This window comes from Mycteria americana, chromosome 9 (genome assembly GCF_035582795.1).
Source record: "Mycteria americana isolate JAX WOST 10 ecotype Jacksonville Zoo and Gardens chromosome 9, USCA_MyAme_1.0, whole genome shotgun sequence".
NCBI classification, from domain to species: domain Eukaryota; kingdom Metazoa; phylum Chordata; class Aves; order Ciconiiformes; family Ciconiidae; genus Mycteria; species Mycteria americana.
In genome coordinates this window covers 11,709,976-11,727,931 of record NC_134373.1, presented here as the reverse complement: position 1 = coordinate 11,727,931, position 17,956 = coordinate 11,709,976, and the positions used below count along the sequence as shown (strand labels likewise).

Genomic DNA, 17,956 nt, shown 5'->3' with positions numbered 1-17,956 from the left:
GAGGTATACCTACAGGCCTCTTTCTGCTCCTGTGGTTGTTTTCTGAATGTTTGATTTATGAACAAGTGTTGACTTATACGGCAGAGCTGCCCAGTGGGCTACTGTTAAATGAATATATATTAGGAATGTATAGGCTGCAAAACTTCAGGGTGGTCAGATAGCTTACACTATACTAAAAAAATAGAATAAGTTAGATTTATATTCTTGTGGAATGTATGTTGCCATTGTTACGAACTAATGATTTGCCACTGCTGTCTTTCCATGGGATGCCAAGAAAAAAATGCCAGGTGAAAATTAACATTAAAGTTGTATAACACCTTGCAGTAAGAACAAGGTAAAAATATCAAAATACAAGCTCTTCCTTTTACTTTGAGCCTCCACAAGGAGTGAGATTATATTCATGGCTGTTAGGATTTTGCTGTTATCTTTGTAATGGTACTGGATATGGTTATGGTGACGCTTCTACACAGAAAACTGACTGAATGCTGGCTTTAAGGTCACCATCATTTGTATATTATGCAGTCACTGAAAGAAAATCTTCTCTCTATGAAATTGGCAAAAGAGTTGTGGAAGGTAAAGCCCTAGTCATTTTCACCATTCTGAATTGAATTCTTAGCCAAAATAACCATCTCAGTATCTGTACTTCAGACAACTCTGTGGATTCTTAAATATAAACGTATAGTCCTTTCATAAATGGAAGAGGATGTAATGGGTAAGAAAGCTATTGTGGATGGAAATCATGTCAAGTATCTATTTTGAATGGGACTTTAAGAAGGTTTAGCTGGATTAGGCACAGGCAAAAAGCCTCTTTGTTGATTCTTCAGGCTTTCAGAGTGGCTTTATTTTTCTCGCATTAATGTTTATTTGTTCTGTGCAGGATAAATATGGCTCAAGTGTTTGACAGTTTTCTCTCAGTTCATGATAAGATGACTTTCCATTGCTGATCAAGCCTGTCAGTGAAATGTATATTCGTGTTACCCTGTTTGATAAAGAACAGTGAAGCACAAGCATCTCCTGAAGAGAAGCTTCCACTTACAGTGAGAAGTATATTATTTCTGCCACAGCTGCAGGGGCATTTTCCAGCTCTGCTAATTCCACATTCAATCCTATGTAGGATGCGGAAGGAATTAATGTCACTAGGGTAACCTGCTGCCTGGTTGCCAAAGAAATTACTGCTTTCTTCGAATCATTTAAAGAAAATTCATTGGTAGTATAGCTTGCTCACTTAATATCTGCTGTATATGCTTACTAAATGCATCTACGTGGTAATTGTTGCTGTTGTGGGAAGTGGTAAGACTCCTAAAGAGACCATTTGAGGATTTTAGTCAAATTATTGATCAAATGTGTAATTCAAATAACCATCGTTACTGTCTAGAGAGGTGTGAACTAACGTGAAGAGGGGCACCAGATAACTACTCTGGGATTTGAATCCTAGTGATATTAGTGATGTGACAGTTCTGTGCCACCTGCCTGAGCCTTTTCTGCTCCCCCTTCACTGGGGAAAACCAGGAATTGTTCCACTACTGTCAGTACAGATCTTTAAATTCTCCAGGGTTCTAACACAGATTTGTCATCCTCTTTTCAGCCTCCCTAATGTCTTGATACCTTCACAATCCTTATATCATTTGTCTTCTCAGCATGATGTTGGACTGTTTCCCCACAGACTCCTTTTACTTGCTTCAGCAAGAATATTCCAAAAGAAAAATGCGTTCATTTTCTTCAGTTATGGAAGCTTCCTGATTTTACAAAAGCATGATCCATTGATACTGTAACATACTACCTCAATACAGCCTACGTATACTGCAGGCTTTCTCTGAAGATTTGACTGACACGTTTATAAGTCAAATAGCAAGATCGTGAAAGTGTGTGTTACAAGTGACATTTCAGTGTGACTTAGGATGCAGTGTGTATGGATCTAATCCTATATTACTTGCCTAAGGTACAGTTCTAAAATTAAATCTCTGCAAGTACCAACAGAAACTGACAATTGCTTTTATAATCATAATTTTAACCCCAATTCAGTGATCTTTATGCGCATTTCAGTAACTATCTGGAAGCATTAGGAACTGCAGCAGATTTCATTTCTGTACCCAAGAACTATTTCCATAATTTCATAAAATGTTATTGGTAGGAGATTGCTTTAATATTTGCAATTAATACACTTCTCATTATTGGTTTAAATTTTTCTAAATCAAAACTTGGCCCTATGTTTATTTGCTTTATGTATTAATGTTCCTCTGGGTCCAAGACCAGAAGGCCAACTCAGGTAAGTGCTCAGAGATATCCATGGGAGTTTTGCCAGATTAGGGTCTGCAGATTTGAGCTCTAACAGATTAGCCCAGATGGCCTGGTGCAGTGGGTCCCTTCTCAGTACATCAGAAGGGTGGAGAGCTGCTGTGAAGCTCCTTGACTCTCTGGCTGGATAAATGCCTGCCCTGGCACCAGATAGTACCAGATGGTGACAGCTCCTGAGGGCTCATGGACCAGCTGCAGGCGGCTGGAGCAGCAAACCCCAGGCGTGCTTTCCCTCACTGTGCCCTCCCCTGTCTCTGCTCACATTGCAGGGGCATGTGGCCTCCCATGGGGTGGACAACTCCACAGCCACTCAGGGACTCTTTTATATCACAAAAACCCCCAGCTGGGGAGCTGCAGATGGTTTTCACTCTCATTAAGTCTTTTGTGCAGCACAAAAGAGGCAGGACAGGCCAGAGAATATGCCCTACAGATTTTGGCACCTAGGGTGATTCTTTCAATTAATAGTTTCAGCTGCTGCACGGTAACCTGCCCAGAAGTCTTGTGAAACATTACATTTCCATCCCACATGAATGTTCTTCCAGTTGATCCTTTTAGCCTTTTTATGTTTGGCTTTTTAATGGTCATGGCAAAGAAACTCTTATTTTGGGTATTAGCTTGGCCCATTGTCTTGCAGAGAATTGAATTGCTGGGAAAATATGAAATCTTCGTATAATATAGAACAGCATTTCTTGTCTTTTAATGCTTCTAGCTGTTGTACAGGAAAGTTACCCTCTCAAAGGGCATTGTTCTTCATACACTCTACTGCTGATCACACAGTGCTAGATGATGACCTTCAGTGATGATTCATCAAGTCCTTCTTTGTTTGCTCTAAATGATAACCAAAAGGAAGAAAAAGGGGATGGGAAGTACTGGAACATTGCTTTATTTTCTTTATTTACTGTTTGCTGAAAAGTTATATTTTGCTTTTTCTGTACTTGTCTCTTAAGTATTTGTGTGGGAATTAAGCAATACTGCCAGGCAAAATGTATATTGCTTTTTAATATTAATGTCTAATGAATTATATTAAGTATATGTCCTCTTTTGTTAAGTTACCAATGTCCAAAGTTACAGCAGCTGAATATCCCTTTTATAGAGGGTGCATCCTTATGTCAGTATGTCATAGGTTCTCATCATACACAGAACTTTAAGGGCATTAATTAGAAATTTTGGGTGTCTAATTTATTTTTATGGTAAAAGATTTTTACAGTTCATAGCATTTTGTAGGTTTTTTTACTAAATAATTGCTGGGGATGACTGAAAAATGTTTTTTCTCCAGTGAAACTTTTTCCAAGAACATAACACAAACATTCTTTGGAAGTTTTAGTATTCTAGTGCTACTTCAGCTATTTTTAGGTCCTAATCTCCAGGTGAGAGTAATATAATTTTTCCAGCTTTCACCCAATAATAGCTTTGCCTCAGCTACATTGTAACTTAACTTTAAAAAGATACTTCTTGGTCTGGAAAGGTGCTGGCATGTGTTGTGCACTGCACATCTCTGTTACAGAATGTTAATAGAGCCCTAGCGAAGGCAGTAGGAATAGCCACTTGGGCAAAGCTGATTTTGTATGACCTTCTGTCACGTTGGTTTCTTTCGTTTTAACTTTTCGGCAAAGGAGAGATGAGATGGAGCCAGGTGTGTGTGGGGGAAGCAATAGAATTGGAAAGAGGAGAAGAGACAGCTGTTTGCTCCAGAAAAGCAGGCTGATTTTCTCTGGTTTTGAGTCTGTTGAAGGTTAACTACCCATTGCATCAGTGCATGGCTCTGAAAAGTTAGCCTATTCCTTGTTAGCGTAGTGTCTGTAGGTGTATAAGCACCCGTGAACACAGAAGTAGCAGTTCCTCTATGAAATGCGTTTATTTTCTAGTGTGCACCCAACTCTATTCAGTTACAGCCAGAGTTACATCTGGGGAAAATAGAAAAGAATCCTAAATTATACCAAAGACACAGGAACTGTTAATAAAGAACTATGCATGTAGCGTCATATATAATGTGAATATATCAGAAACATAAGCATGGAAATTGACAGGTTTGCAATTACTGGAAAGCAGTAGTGCTGAACTTCTACAAATACTTTATATTTTACTATTGTGATCGCTGCCATTTATGTTTGGGGGAAGTCAAGGGGAATTAAAGACTCCTATAAATTAACATTTTTGCTTGGTGGAAATAGGATTTTTCTAGCATGGGTACAGGAACATTCTCAAAATCCATTTTGAGGGAAAGAAACATGAAAATCCAGTGTATGATTTATGTAGTTTTTTAATTTGACAGATGAGAAGTCTTAACTTAAAGACAGTCTGCACTCGTGTCACACCGTCAAAGGGCTTTTACAGCTTGCAAATTTACTGAGAATAATTCATTAGCTAACGGTTTTCATCTTCTCAGTTTCTCATCTTATCATCATAAAAGTGTCATGATAACCAAAAACAAAGCACAAATAATTATAAATGTTATGAAACTCTTGGCATTACACATCCTTTTTTCTCTTTTCATCTTGTTTCAGGAAGTAAAATAGGCATTATGTTATCAATGCCAAGTGAAGGTACCACTGAAGAGAGAGATGTATCTGAGAATGCCCATACCACCACTAACCTAGATGTGATCATCCAAATCTGAGCCTTTAGTGTAAATCCAAACAAATTTATTGCAACGATACATCAGAGTAGGACTCTCTTAAGTATAAGGAGTCAGGGAAAATTTGTGTAAGACTAATCAGTTGCACCCCATCATTTGCACACTAGGCACGTTTAAATTACATTGTAAGTGCCAATACATGTGCAATTCACAGAAAAGAACTGAAACAAAGTTTTAAAGCTTCAGATCCATGGAAGAGTGTTAATGACTTTCATAGCTTGACCTACTTTGGAATACGGCCACATACACCCATATCTGGAGCAGTTTGCCCAGTATTGTACAGAAGGGCTGAACAGCAAATTCCCTCCTTCTATTGAAGCCCCAGACAAAAGTGCCATGGGCTTCAACACAGAAAGGATTTCAAGCCCAGGGCTTTGAGAATTCGCTACAAGCTATACAAAATTTACTTTGTATTTTGACATATATTAATTTAGTATAGTTGCCAGCTGGTTATTCTGAAGAAACAGTGTCTACAAAAACCCATTTAGTTGCCCATAGATTGGTAGATTTATACAATTTAGAGAACAGATGTAGAATACAAAGTGGTTAGGAGTGATCTGCTCCTTGCTTGTGGGAAGATTTTGCCTTCACGTGACTCAGAAAAGAAAACAAATCAGGAGGTGTTGTCTCATAATAATAACAACCGGGACCTGGATCATGTAAGAATAAGTCTAATGTGTCCATTTTTTCTGTCATGGGCATTACCGTGCTTTTGTTGGGCTGTGATTCTGCAGTGTTTCACATCACTGGTCCTCTGACAATTACTGTGTGTATTTTAAGTTTCATTTAATTTACATTTTTTGTAACCACATTTTCCTGTTAAAACATTCCTGAATTCATTGCGGTGGACAAAGCACAAGTAAAATTGCCGAAGAAATAGGAAATGTAGAGCTGATTACACCTAACTGCTTTCAAATAGACAGGATAATTGACACTGAGAAAATGATAAAGGCTGGCTCATATTCACGTTGGTGACACCGGTAACTGCCAATGCTTATAACTGCATGTGAACTAAAAAAAGAAATGGGCATTGCAAAGCACCATTTCAGCGGTGCTTTCTCACAAATAGCGGTTAAAACGTAGCAGCTGCAGGACCATCTCCCCCCGGATCCGCACGGGGAAGGCTCCTCACCAGCCCGACCGGATTTACCTATTTTGGGTGCGGGGGCCGGGGCTCGCCGGGCGGGTCTCGGCGGGGACTGGCATCGCCCGCAGCGCGCTGGGCGCCGCAGCCCGCTCCGGCGCGGGGCCCGGGCGGCCGCCGAGCCGCGGCCTGGCGCGGGACGGGCGGGATCCCCGCAGCCCCCTCCGCCGGCGGGGCGCGGGGCGGCCGCATCCCCCTGCCTTGCTTCCGCCGGGGGGGGGGCGGGCGGCTTTGTTAGCGGCTGCCCGCGGAGAGCTACCCGCCCCCGGCGCCGCCCAGGCCCGCGGGGCTGCGGCCTCGGCCCCGGCCCCGGCCCGGCCGCCCACCCACACCCGCGTACTACCGTGCCTGTCGGTGACTGAAGGGAAGATGCCGGCGCGGAGGCGGAGGCCGGCGAAGGGGCGGGGGGCCCAGCCCCGCCGCTGAGGCGGCGCGGGGGCGGGGGGCGGCGCGGGCGCCCCTGCGCGGGGAGGCGCTCGCCCCGCCGTGGGCGCGGAGGGGCCGCCGCCGCCACCGGCGGGAGCCGCCTGCCGCAAGGACGGGGTGACTCCGGCCGCCGCCTGGCTCCGCAGCGGCACGGCGCGGTGCGGGTGCCGCCCTCCCCCGGAGCCCGCCGCGGGGCGCGGAGCCGCAGTGCGCGCCTCTGCGAGGTGAGTGGGCGCCGCGGTGCCGCCCGGTGCCGGCGGGAGCCGCCCGCGGGGGCGAGGGACGTGGCTGAGCCCGAGAGGCAGCTGGGGGCGGCGGCACCCTGGGGGGACCGGGCCGCGGCGGGGCCGGCGCGGGGCTTTCCGCGAGCGGCACCGGTGCCGCGGCAGGTGCGGCCCCCCGGCCCCCGCCCGCGGTACCCCCGGGGCTCGGGGCGGGCCCGGCGCCGTGCGGACCGGGGCGCCCGCTGCCCCCACGCCGGGCTCCGCTCCCTCGCTCCAGCGCCCGCCTCGCCCGCCCTGTCATGCGAGAGGCTCGGGCGGCGGGCTGCCGCGGAGCCCCGCAGGGTTCCCTTTGGCTTTATGTTAATCGCTTTTGGGCCGTTTAATTATAACTCGTTTCCTGCCCGGAGAATGCATTCAGCACTTTGTGCGCCGCGGTTATTTCCTCCCCTCTTTTTTTTCCTCGCCGTTTAGTATAGTTATTTATTTACGTATAAGGCTGTTCTCCAGATTTTATATCGGAAGGGGTATTTTATAGCGGTGGGGAAGAAAGATCACTGCGGATTTCAAGCATGTTGTTTTCAAAACAGCGGGGTTTCATGTGTGTTTCTATTCTTGTTTGCACGAAATACAGCACAATGACAGTGGGGGGGGAAATAGGCTTATATTCGTTCTCACCATTCTGTGGATTGTTTGTTGATGTGGAGATCTCTTTTTTTTCTTAGTACGCTTGGTTTTTTTCTCTTAACCTTTTCTGTGCACGTCACTACAAACCATGAGGTTATTTTTGAAAAAAAAAAAAAAAAAAAAAAAAGTCTTTTTTGGGCTGTATGATGTCAAAATACAGCGAGTGTGGTGTATGTAGACAGTAATAGTTACATAATTTATTATCTCTTATTTTGTTGCTGGATATACATCAGGAGCATGGAGACAGCATTTATAACAATTTTTTTTTTCCTTTTCTTTTCTGGGATGCTGTGTGAGGGAGTCTTTGCTCTACACTACATTGCATTGGAATGTTTGTAAGAGATTCAGCCCCGAATCCCTTCTGTACCTGAAATCCTGGCAGGGGCCTTACCTTGCTTCACTTCATAAATGCCCAGGGCTGCTTCCTGTGTACTCAAAAACTACTTCTGTAGATTTTTTTTTTCTTCTTCCCCCAACAATTATATTATTTTTTTACTTTTTTTAAAAAAGTGAGTCAAGCCATTATAAATATATCGGTAGTAATTATTCACAGCACTAAGGAACAGAAAGAAATCTGTGTCATGGATGGATGAAGAAAACTTCTTCCTATATGCAGGTGAGCAGTTTGCCCAGTTCTTAGACTCCTTTGGAAAAATTTTCCTTATAAGATGATAGCGTGTGGTTGCAACATCGGCTGTAAGGTATGATGTCATTATTAGCATATGAAAGGGACAAACCTAATGCTGCCTTTCAATCACCGCAGCTGTTCAGGCTCTAAATTTCCAAAAATGTGGATGCTTTCATGTCAGCTGGAGATACCACAGTGGATGTTAGACAGCAGTCGGCGTGAGTGTATCTGTCTTTCTATCCTTATTTATATCTTATGCTGGGATTTATACATACCACCTTAAAAGGAGCTCTGAGATTGCATGGAGCTCATATGGTTGACTGGAGACCATTTTTAAAGTTATGCTTAGTAGTAGTTAACTTCGCAGAATTGTAGTTGAAAAGCCTTCCTTCCATTCATCTGTCTTTATAAACAGCCTTCTGGTGGTGCCTGTGCAAACTCGTGGCGTATCTTTCAGTCTTGTTGGCACTATGGAATTGGTTTGGCTTGGAGCATTTGCCAGCCTCCACAAGGACCCTCTGCCTTCCTTAAAGACCTATTTACTATCTTGCTATTTATTTTTAAAGTCAATTTAGCTAATGGGCATTTCTATTTGTTGTACACTTCCAGTGCTTTTTCAAACCTGGTAGAATTCACAATGTTACGCCTTTAAGAAGCCCTGTGATAGTACAGTGGCTGCCAGCCAGAAACAATATACTGTTTTGTCAGATTTCCTGAGAAGAAATGGAATGAATTTTGTGTTGCTCCCTTTATAAGATTAAATAGTAATGCCTAACTGAAAAAAATTTAACTTTTTTTTTTTTCCCCTTTACGTGCCAACATTCTTCAAACTGCAGCTAAAGCTCCAGTGTGCTGCAAAATAAGGGGGCTTTCTGCATATGGGACTCAATCTGCAGATTACATTATTGAATAATTAAGTGTAATTCCTTTTTCATTTTTTCTTTTTTAATCCAACTCAGCATTTTGTTTTTTTCAAAAGCTCTCCTCTAGTCAGACACAAAGAGAATGCTTAGGCTATTGCATTTACTCCATTGGCTACTGTGTACTGATGCACGGGAGATGGTGACAAAACACCTATTTGGGTAATGTTACTTAATCATTGACAATGATATGTAAATACGTGCTTAAAATTAAGTAGCGTGTTCAAAACCCCTTGTTTGAGACCATATCCAACAATGCTGCCTTTCATACTATGGGATGCTCTGAGTAGCTGAGCCTAATTTTGTTTGATCCTTCTGTCATCATGCATGGCATGGTCATAGCCTTTGTCTTCACATCATCCGTTGCTGATCTTTTGGTTATATTACAAAGGGGGACAGGCTGGAATGAAGTTACTTACTCACCAGTAGGAAGAGTATTAATTTCATTGCCCAACAGATGGAACTGAATTGAATGTCTTACATAGAAGTCCTCCAGCCTAAAAGGAAAGGAGATGTACTCTTGCAACCTTGTAAGCCTGTGTTTTGGCACTTTGAAGCTAATGGTGGTATATGAGGTGTTTATCTAATCATATCAGGGCCCTTTGCAAGATGAGAATGGGATTAACTATTATTGTTACAAATTATTTTGATATTTGAGTTTAGTATCTAAGAAAAGTTCCATGTAATTTCCATTGAAATTGAAGTAAACTGTGCAGAGTTTATATAGACAGTTATACAGGGCCTCTGTGATGTTCCTTCACAGCAGCTTCTTTGTGATCAGTTGGAATATCGGTGATATTGAAGAAAAGGTTGAAAATGCCCGTTTTTCTGGCAGTAAGATTGACAATGGTGATAAAGCTTTGTGTAGCATGGACACATGTTACAAGGGCACCTCTTCATGGGATGAGATGCCAAGTAGGATGTGATCCTAAAATACTGTAGTACTTGTAGAAGAGTTCAAGTAACACTTTTTAATTTTTTTTAAAGTATTTTTTGCAGAAATGTAGACGTAAGTGCTTGAAACCTGTGTCTTTTCTTAAGATTGATTGCATACTTGGTGAAAGTAGCACAGTAGTTGCATGCTCTCTTCCAAGCGTCTTGATAAAACTTATGAGTTTTATCATGTTAAAAGACTGCAGTCAGATTGTGAATTCTCATTGGAAGTGCAAGCTCTGGACTGTTAGTTCGAGATGTAGTCACTCACATTGCAAGTGTACATGTTCCAGTCATCCCTTCTAACACCTAGGAATCCTATTTGTTTTGATAATGTCGGTGTTAGGTTTCCGAGTTCTGCTGACAGGATGTATGAATTTAGATTTCGAGGCAAATGGCTAGTGATAGCCTTCATATCTCTCTGCCTTATTTGTGAAGAGCTATTCCTTCTTCTCATGATACCCTGTAGTACTTGGGAGAAAATTAAAAGTGACTGAGGTGAAACCTGGTTTGGATGTAGGCAGTTATGACTACTATCTTGATGGTGCCAGTATTTTGTGTTATGTTACATTTACATAGTTTTGTGTCACAACTGTGCAGTTTTTTAATGATGGGGGAAGACTGCTATGCTGATATCAGTTGCTTAATGGACAATAATGCTTGTATTTCATAATTTGTTTAGTAAATTTGCCCTGAAGTATGCAGTTTTGAAAAAAATAGGTAATAATTACGTTTGAAAGATAGTTTTGAAAGATGAAAAGAAAATTTTGAAAGAGGATCTTTTCTTTGAAGTCTAGTCATCAGCCTTTCTACGTGGCACAGTTGCAGCTTGTGTGTGTTCTGGAGGAGCAGTAATAATTGAAATGAATTTGAAATTGAAATGTGAATCCAGCATTATTTGTCCAAAAGACCCAATTAGTACAGTCAAGCAAAACTTAAAGGTTGAAATAGTGCACTATTTGTCCTTTAGAATTAAGGAAGTACCCAAAAGTGAATGATTGATGGGTCACCTGAGCTGTTTGTTTTTGGGGGGGTTAAGGAGTCATTGCAATTAAGGAGTCACTGCAACGTAATTAATAGTTTGGGGTTTTGTTCTTTGTATTAGCACTGAAAATGAAAAAAAAACTTGAAAAAAAAAGAATAGGATGTTGAAATAAAAAAAATTTACTGTAATAAAAAAAATTACTGTCAAGCTGGTGTTTCTTGATGCTGGCGTACAACAAATCATGAGATCAGCAGACAAACTGGGGAGTTGTTCAGATAGCATTTTGGTTCAGATTTCTTAAGGTGTGTGCCTCTGTTCATTTGTGAAGCTGTGTATACAGACATATAATTTGACTTGTGGACTTTTAGTCATAAAAGCTTTAATAACATTGTCAGTATGCCTATATGCCTTTTATTGACCACGAGAGAAAGATATTAGGTAACAAAAATTAACATTTTGATAATAAGCCCACCTAAATATTGCATGAAGGACAGTCAAATGTGTTTTGTTAAGTGCTATGGTGGCCAGGATCCATTGGCTAGGATCCACTTGAAAAATCAGATTAAAAGTTTCTGCGCTTGACAAATACAATGTCATTAGTTTAAAAATTCCCTGAAGGCTAGTATTGTAATTAGATGAGCCCAAAGCACGCAACAGTAAAATTCATTTTCTTCCAGGAATGACCAGCAGCATCTTTAAAAAAAGAAAACATTGACTGATCCTTGTCGGATAGAGTAACCACAGTAAGAAAGAAGAGTTTGCCAGGAATGAATGTGACAGCTGAAGTCACAGCAGCTTACGGTGAGTGGAGTGGATCAGCCGCAGCCTGGTGGGAAGCAGCGAGGTCTGTGAGGATCCTGCTGAAAGAATGCTCAAAAGTGATCATTCACTAGGTGCCCCATATCAAGGGCTTCACTAAATTGGATATTACAGATGCTGAGTATTGGCAAAATTGCAATAAAAAATTACAAACCCAGCAACTCCCTTTGGATCCTGATTGTCACAAAAAGGCATATGCACACCTTTGTGTGATTCCTTAACTTCACACTCTCAAGAGCATGTGAGCTTCATAGTGCTAGGCTACAATGTTCCAGCTTCAAAAGGTGTGCTTGTTAAACTGTGTATTGTCTTTATTTAAGAAGCATTTTAAAAACAGCTAATCTGCTTGGTTGATCTTGTTATTCTTCTGCTAGATTACAGATTTGAATCTGTTTCGAGCTGGTAGTTTGATAAAAGAGTTATTTCTCCCACTAGAAATAAAGATTAGAGATTGTAAACTTATCATCTCTTTAAAATGTAGGCGTAGCTACATAAAAAGCATGATTTATGCTTCTTGATTTATTGCTCTAATAAAAATGTCTACGCTGTCTTCATGAACATAAATATTGTTGTCAAGAAAATAATTTCCAAAATATTTGTATTGCATAGGAAAATAGGAAAATTACGAATGGTGGGCTCTCTGAGACTTGCAAAACTTTCACTGGGGTCAGTAAGTCTATGGCTGTACCCACTGTCTGAGTGGGCTTAGAGCCTGAACTTGAATGCTATCCCAGGGTTGTGGCACTGTTTAATTGTTAGTGGGCTTCTTGGCATGCTTTTAGCCAGTGTCAGCAGCCCAAACAAAGCACAGCTCAGGGAAAGCCATGGACCAGGGACTATCCCAAAATGAACTATGGATAAGACAGCCCCATTTTGTGAGAGAAGAGCATTTTGCATGTGTGTGCTGTACTGTATGGCTTCAGCATGTTTCCTGCCCTGTTCTGCATATGAGTGCAGATGTAGCCATAAAGATGCTGCTGCATGTTTTTGGATAAGAAAAAGCTCCAACTGCGTGCTGTTTACGTAGAGAAAAACAAGAAGCCACTGACGTTTATGAGAAAGCAACACTTAAGAAAGTTCATTGTATATTGTTGTTTCATATTTGTGTGTCTGTGTAAAAAAAAAACACACACACACACATTATTTCATATAACAACTAGTTTCTTATATTTTGAATAATGCCATGTTGAGCAATGTCCAGATCTTCCCAAAATGCTGTTAGGGTTTTGTAAGCATGTGTAGCAAAGTAGCAGAACTAGAATAAACATCAGAGTTCATGGATGTCTTACATGGTGTTTTTGTCTCAAATGTTCACCTAATAATCTCCGAGTATGTAGATATGACACCACTTCTCTGTTTCATTTCCTAAAAGATGTTTTGACTTTCTTAGAATGAAATAGCTTCCAGCAAAATATAACTTAGACCTAGCTCAATGTTTATAAACACATTCTATTAACTTGAGTAAGTGTGTATTATGAACTTGCTCTGAACTTGGATAACTATGTGTTATGTTGGGCTGTTAAGTGTGACAGGTTGATATTTTTCATTATGAAACTGTTGGTTAATGTAGAGACCTATGATAAACACCGTGGTGCTGCTGCTCAGCAGTTGTAAATTGTCACGCTCCTTAATGTTCCACAGAATTTCTACAATTTCCCCTTCTTGCCTTAGTTTCAGTGTCACACATTTAGTTACACTGAACAGTTTAGATGTGTTTTTGTTCCTGATACCAAAGATGTAGGCTTTTTTTTTGAGAGGGGGAGGGTTTTTTTTCTTCCTTAGGCATTGTGTGAAACATACTGAATATTGCAAATTATGGAATAATTTTCTAGAGTTGATTTATGCATACCTTTATAATAAATAGGCAAATAAAGTCAAATTGGCAGACTCAACATTCTAAGAGGTGGACTAATTGCTGGTTTAAAATTTTACCCTTATTTTCATTAATTGATTTTGGGTGGGTGTTTTTTGTTTGTTTACTGTATTGAGGTGGGTGTTGTGTTAATTTTGCCTTGTAGTCTTGAAAATACTAATTTCCAATGAGATCCTGTGTCTTTTAAAAACTGACTCACTGTTTTGGAAGAAATCTTTGCTTTTATGTTAAGCTGTTTCATTTCCTCTTAATACTGATATTGATACTGACTGTATGCAAAGGCATAGACTTAAGTAATGGATTTCTAGCTGAGGTAAGTTAACAGGTAAAAGGCTTTGTCTTAGATATACTACAAAGAAGTCTGGTTTTGACTTATGTTGAACTTAAGACATATTTCCCTCATCATGATAGGATAAATCACTAACTGAAACAATTAACTGCCAAGGTACTCTAAGAACATGAAGTCAGGAGGTTTTTAAAGCTTGCCTATGCTTATCTTGGTTTGTAAAGAGTTTGAGGTGCTATAGATACAAGAAGTGTGTTCAACACCTCTTGGCGTAAGCTTCATCAGTTGTCAGTTAGCTGTACGGAGACAGCCCTTTATTAAGGGGAAAAAAAAGCTAACAAGTTTTGTTTCTTGCTTCTGTAGATAAGTTTATTTCTATTACATTTCTTGACTATAAGTGGGTGGGGTAAATAAAGTCAATATAAGGAGGACTAATGCACATATTTAATTCTTCTTTTTATTTTAATGGGAGAACTACCATGTGTTGGCATGAAAGAAGCCTTTGTTTTAATCTCTCGGCTTTTTTTTCTTGCTGTAAATTGAGCATCCCAACACTGCTGTCTTTAAGTGACACAGTCCATTTTGTATCTGTTCATAGAAGAAAATGTAAGCCTTAGGTCTTGTGCATGTCACTGTGTCTCCTTTCCAAGGTTTGTGTTGTTATTGTCACCATGTTAGTGCTTTTCTTTCCAATGCTTTGATAAAAATCCAGCCAAACAAACAAGAGACTGCTGTGGGGGCACAAAACACAAGCATTGGCAAAACCTCGAGTACTCAATCTGGATTTTGTCTGGATCTGACAAACTCTCAAGTACTTAATTTGGATATTAGGAAAAATTTCTTTACTGAAAGGGTGGTCAAGCATTGGAACAGGCTGCCCAGAGTGGTGGTGGAGTCACCATCCCTGGAGGAGTCTGAAAAACGTGTAGATGTGGCACTTCGGGACATGGTTTAGTAGACATGGAGGTGTTGGGTGATGGTTGGACTAGATGATCTAGGTCTAGAGGTCTTTTCCAACCTTAATGATTCTATGGAAAAATAGAAATACTTTTCTTCAAATCTTTCTTCTGTGTAATTTCATTTTTTTTGGTAAGGCTCTAATATATGGAAACTTTTCTGACAGATTACTGTGATTTTTAAATTAATGATATCCCTTTATTAATGCAGAAGATAGTGTTGGCTATCTGTATATTAAACAAAGACTTTGTTAACTAAAATATGCATTGATTAACCACATATGAAATGTTTTTAAACAGAATAGAAACAATCTTCATAAGTATGGATGACAAGGAGTTCAATCTTCCTAATGTCTCAGAAATAAGAGAAGCCTGGAACAAGTCATATAGCCGAACTTCATTTCCAAAGGAAAAACATGATGACTTAGTGTCTTAGCTGATTGTGTGTCATTTGGAAAACAAAAAGCAGTATTGAAAGAGTAAAGGATTTGGCTTTCTACTGAATATGCTTCATGATTTGTGATGTAGGCAGTAAGTCAGCTGCAAGCAAGCCTTATTTGTCAAATAATTATTTTGATCTTAGTTCGCAACCCTAACATAAATTGATTAATGTTTACTCATGTAAGTAGCCCCACGAAAAATCAATATCATAATCATTCCTTGTTAGTACAGAAGTGGTTGCGAAGTCCCTCCCTGCCCCTGCAGTCTGGACAGCAGCGGGGGCAGGACGATTAGGATGCATACATTATCACAACAGATTCTGATCGTGTGCCTTTTTGCTGTCATGGATGGCTTATCCTTTTGTTCCTCCTCTATCCAAAATACATTTTAAATGTAAACCTCATTCATTACCTCTTGGGAAACCGGTAATGAAATCTGTTACTTTCAGATTGACAACCTAAGTCCAGTGCGGATTGTTGAAGCTAGAAATTGTGTCTTCTAAGGGAGAAGAAATTAAGGGAAGTTTTGCCTCCTGTGGAGAAAAATGAGTCTTCTCAACTGAGTTCTGTACTTAATGATTTGAATATAGGAAGCTGGTCTTGTGTGTAATACTATTGTTATTTTTTGAATGTTTTCAAATTTACTGAGGTTTACTGAAAAAGGAAACACTTGTAGGCCTGATTCCAGCTAATGTAAATGGGCATAACACTTAATTGGGCTACTGTGATTTACACTTCTTAAATCAGGCCAAGTACAGTTTAAATTGTTAAGTGGATTAACAGAGTGTAATCTGCTTTGATTGTTGTATCTGATCAGTTTTTCCTTTGATCTGTGCAATGTACTAAGAAACTAGTTTAAAAATTTGGTGAAATGTAGTTTACTACAGAAAAATAGCAAAGTATTGCATGATACATTCACATTTCCTGTATATGGGGAAAAAGTTTTCTCGTATGAATATTCTACTTTCCAAGTTACTCACTGGGTTTCTGTATTACTGCACATGCTCTCTCATCTTTGTAAAACCTTAGATAGTTCAGTCTAACTGAACTTGATTAAAGGCATTTTAGTTCATTAAAATGTAAATGTAGGTAATCATACTTCGCATTTTTGTAGCTCTTCACTTAAAAGTTCAGTTCTTCTTGTTGTTAGTTACCTGAAATTAAAAATAGTCCATACGTGATCTCTAGAGTATGAATATTCCAAGGTGTAGTTAGGTGCTATAGCCACATATTCATCTGCAGGTGATATTTTACTTATCTATAGTTTGTATTAAATAGCATGGCTAGAAATCTTACTGAGGTGAACAGAATATCAGCTGTTTTACAGTTAGCAGGAGCTGAACGTGTAAGAGTGCAAACTGTCTGCTTTTTTTTTTTTTGGACAGAAATATAGAGTAGATTTAAGTATTTATCCATTATTCATACATGGAAAGGACCCAAAGAATAAAGAGTTACAAGTGTTTATAGCACTGTTCCTCTTGGACCGTGCAGGAAAAATTTTTGTATAGGCATTTGTGGTGGAAAGAATGAGTCAGACTGTGAACTATCCCATAGGTGTGCCATTCTGGCACAATGCAGTTAGCAAAGCCCAGGATTAGCGCTGAAAGAACTGGGGATAAAATGCTCTTGGTTGTAAGGATTCAGCTATAGTACAGTCTTCCAAATCAGATCAGTGAAATCTGAACTTCTACAAATGCTTCCAGACTTCTGGTTTTGAGAAAGGCCTTTCATGACAAGTGATGTCTCAATGTGAAAAGCTTCCTCTTGCCACCCTTATATTGCTTTCAAAAAGCATGTAATAAAAAATGCTACCCTAAACAGTGCTTTTGTTTCTTAAATGTGACAACCTCCATTAAATCTGTTAAGGACTTCACTATTGCTTTTGATTTACAAACACTGTAATACTGGTCTTGGTGGTGGTATAAAACCCGAAGACTAGAGCATACATCCTCCTATTTGCTGTTGAAACTTAGGAGAGGAAAATAATGCATCCCCAAAACACTATCAAGCTTCATACGTATCATACCTTCATGGAAATAATACTCTATAAAGAATTATGCCTGGCTTACCCTCCAATTCTTGAGCGATAGCTCAACCATTATGGAATTGATTATTTTAAATTCAGCTTGCTTATTTTTAAGAGTCCAAGTGATTTTATGTACTAATCAGATAGTGAAATTCTTTTCCCCCTAATTATTGTTAGCATGTGTTTAATGTGGCTTTTTAATTACAAAGCCACAGAATTTTAATCAATTTAACCACAGAACAAGAACAATTTGACTTTTAAGAATATATATTCTGAAATGTCATGTATCCATTATCTTTAAATAATTCTTTTGATTCCTTTCTTTGAAGTTTTCCTGTCTTCTCATCCTATATGTCCCAAAGCACTTTCTCTTCTGATTTCCTTCCTTCACCAATTTTTTTCTCTCTCCCTCTATTAGTTTTGTCTTCAGGCATCTCTGCAGTTCTCTTGCCATTCTCATCCCTCCCCAGACCTCCAGTAATTTTGGACTTATGCAGTTCTCTGCGTACACATTCATTCTCATAGTCTTGCTCATCCTTTTCTTTCTTGTCCTTTCTGGTTTAGTAAGGTTGGGAGCCTGGAGAGTGAGGTGAAGTTTGATTACCCTTGCATAGGGTAATAGAAAAAATGTTTTTTTAGAAGGACATATTCTAGCTGTTGGGGACAGCTCTGGAGACAGCCA

General features: G+C 40.0%; 1 protein-coding gene across 2 annotated transcripts in view; it reads left to right on the top strand.

Annotated features, from left to right (window-relative positions):
* The first annotated feature begins 6,321 nt into the window (after window positions 1–6,321).
* The window catches only part of HECW2 (HECT, C2 and WW domain containing E3 ubiquitin protein ligase 2), a 180,468-nt gene continuing 168,833 nt past the window's right edge, over window positions 6,322–17,956 (top strand). The window contains exons 1-2 of one of the 2 annotated variants that reach the window (XM_075512477.1): window positions 6,322–6,724; window positions 11,552–11,675. The gene's annotated coding sequence lies outside the window, so the exon portion shown is untranslated. The remainder of the gene's footprint in view (window positions 6,725–11,551; window positions 11,676–17,956) is intronic. The other variant, XM_075512476.1, reaches the window with a different exon arrangement.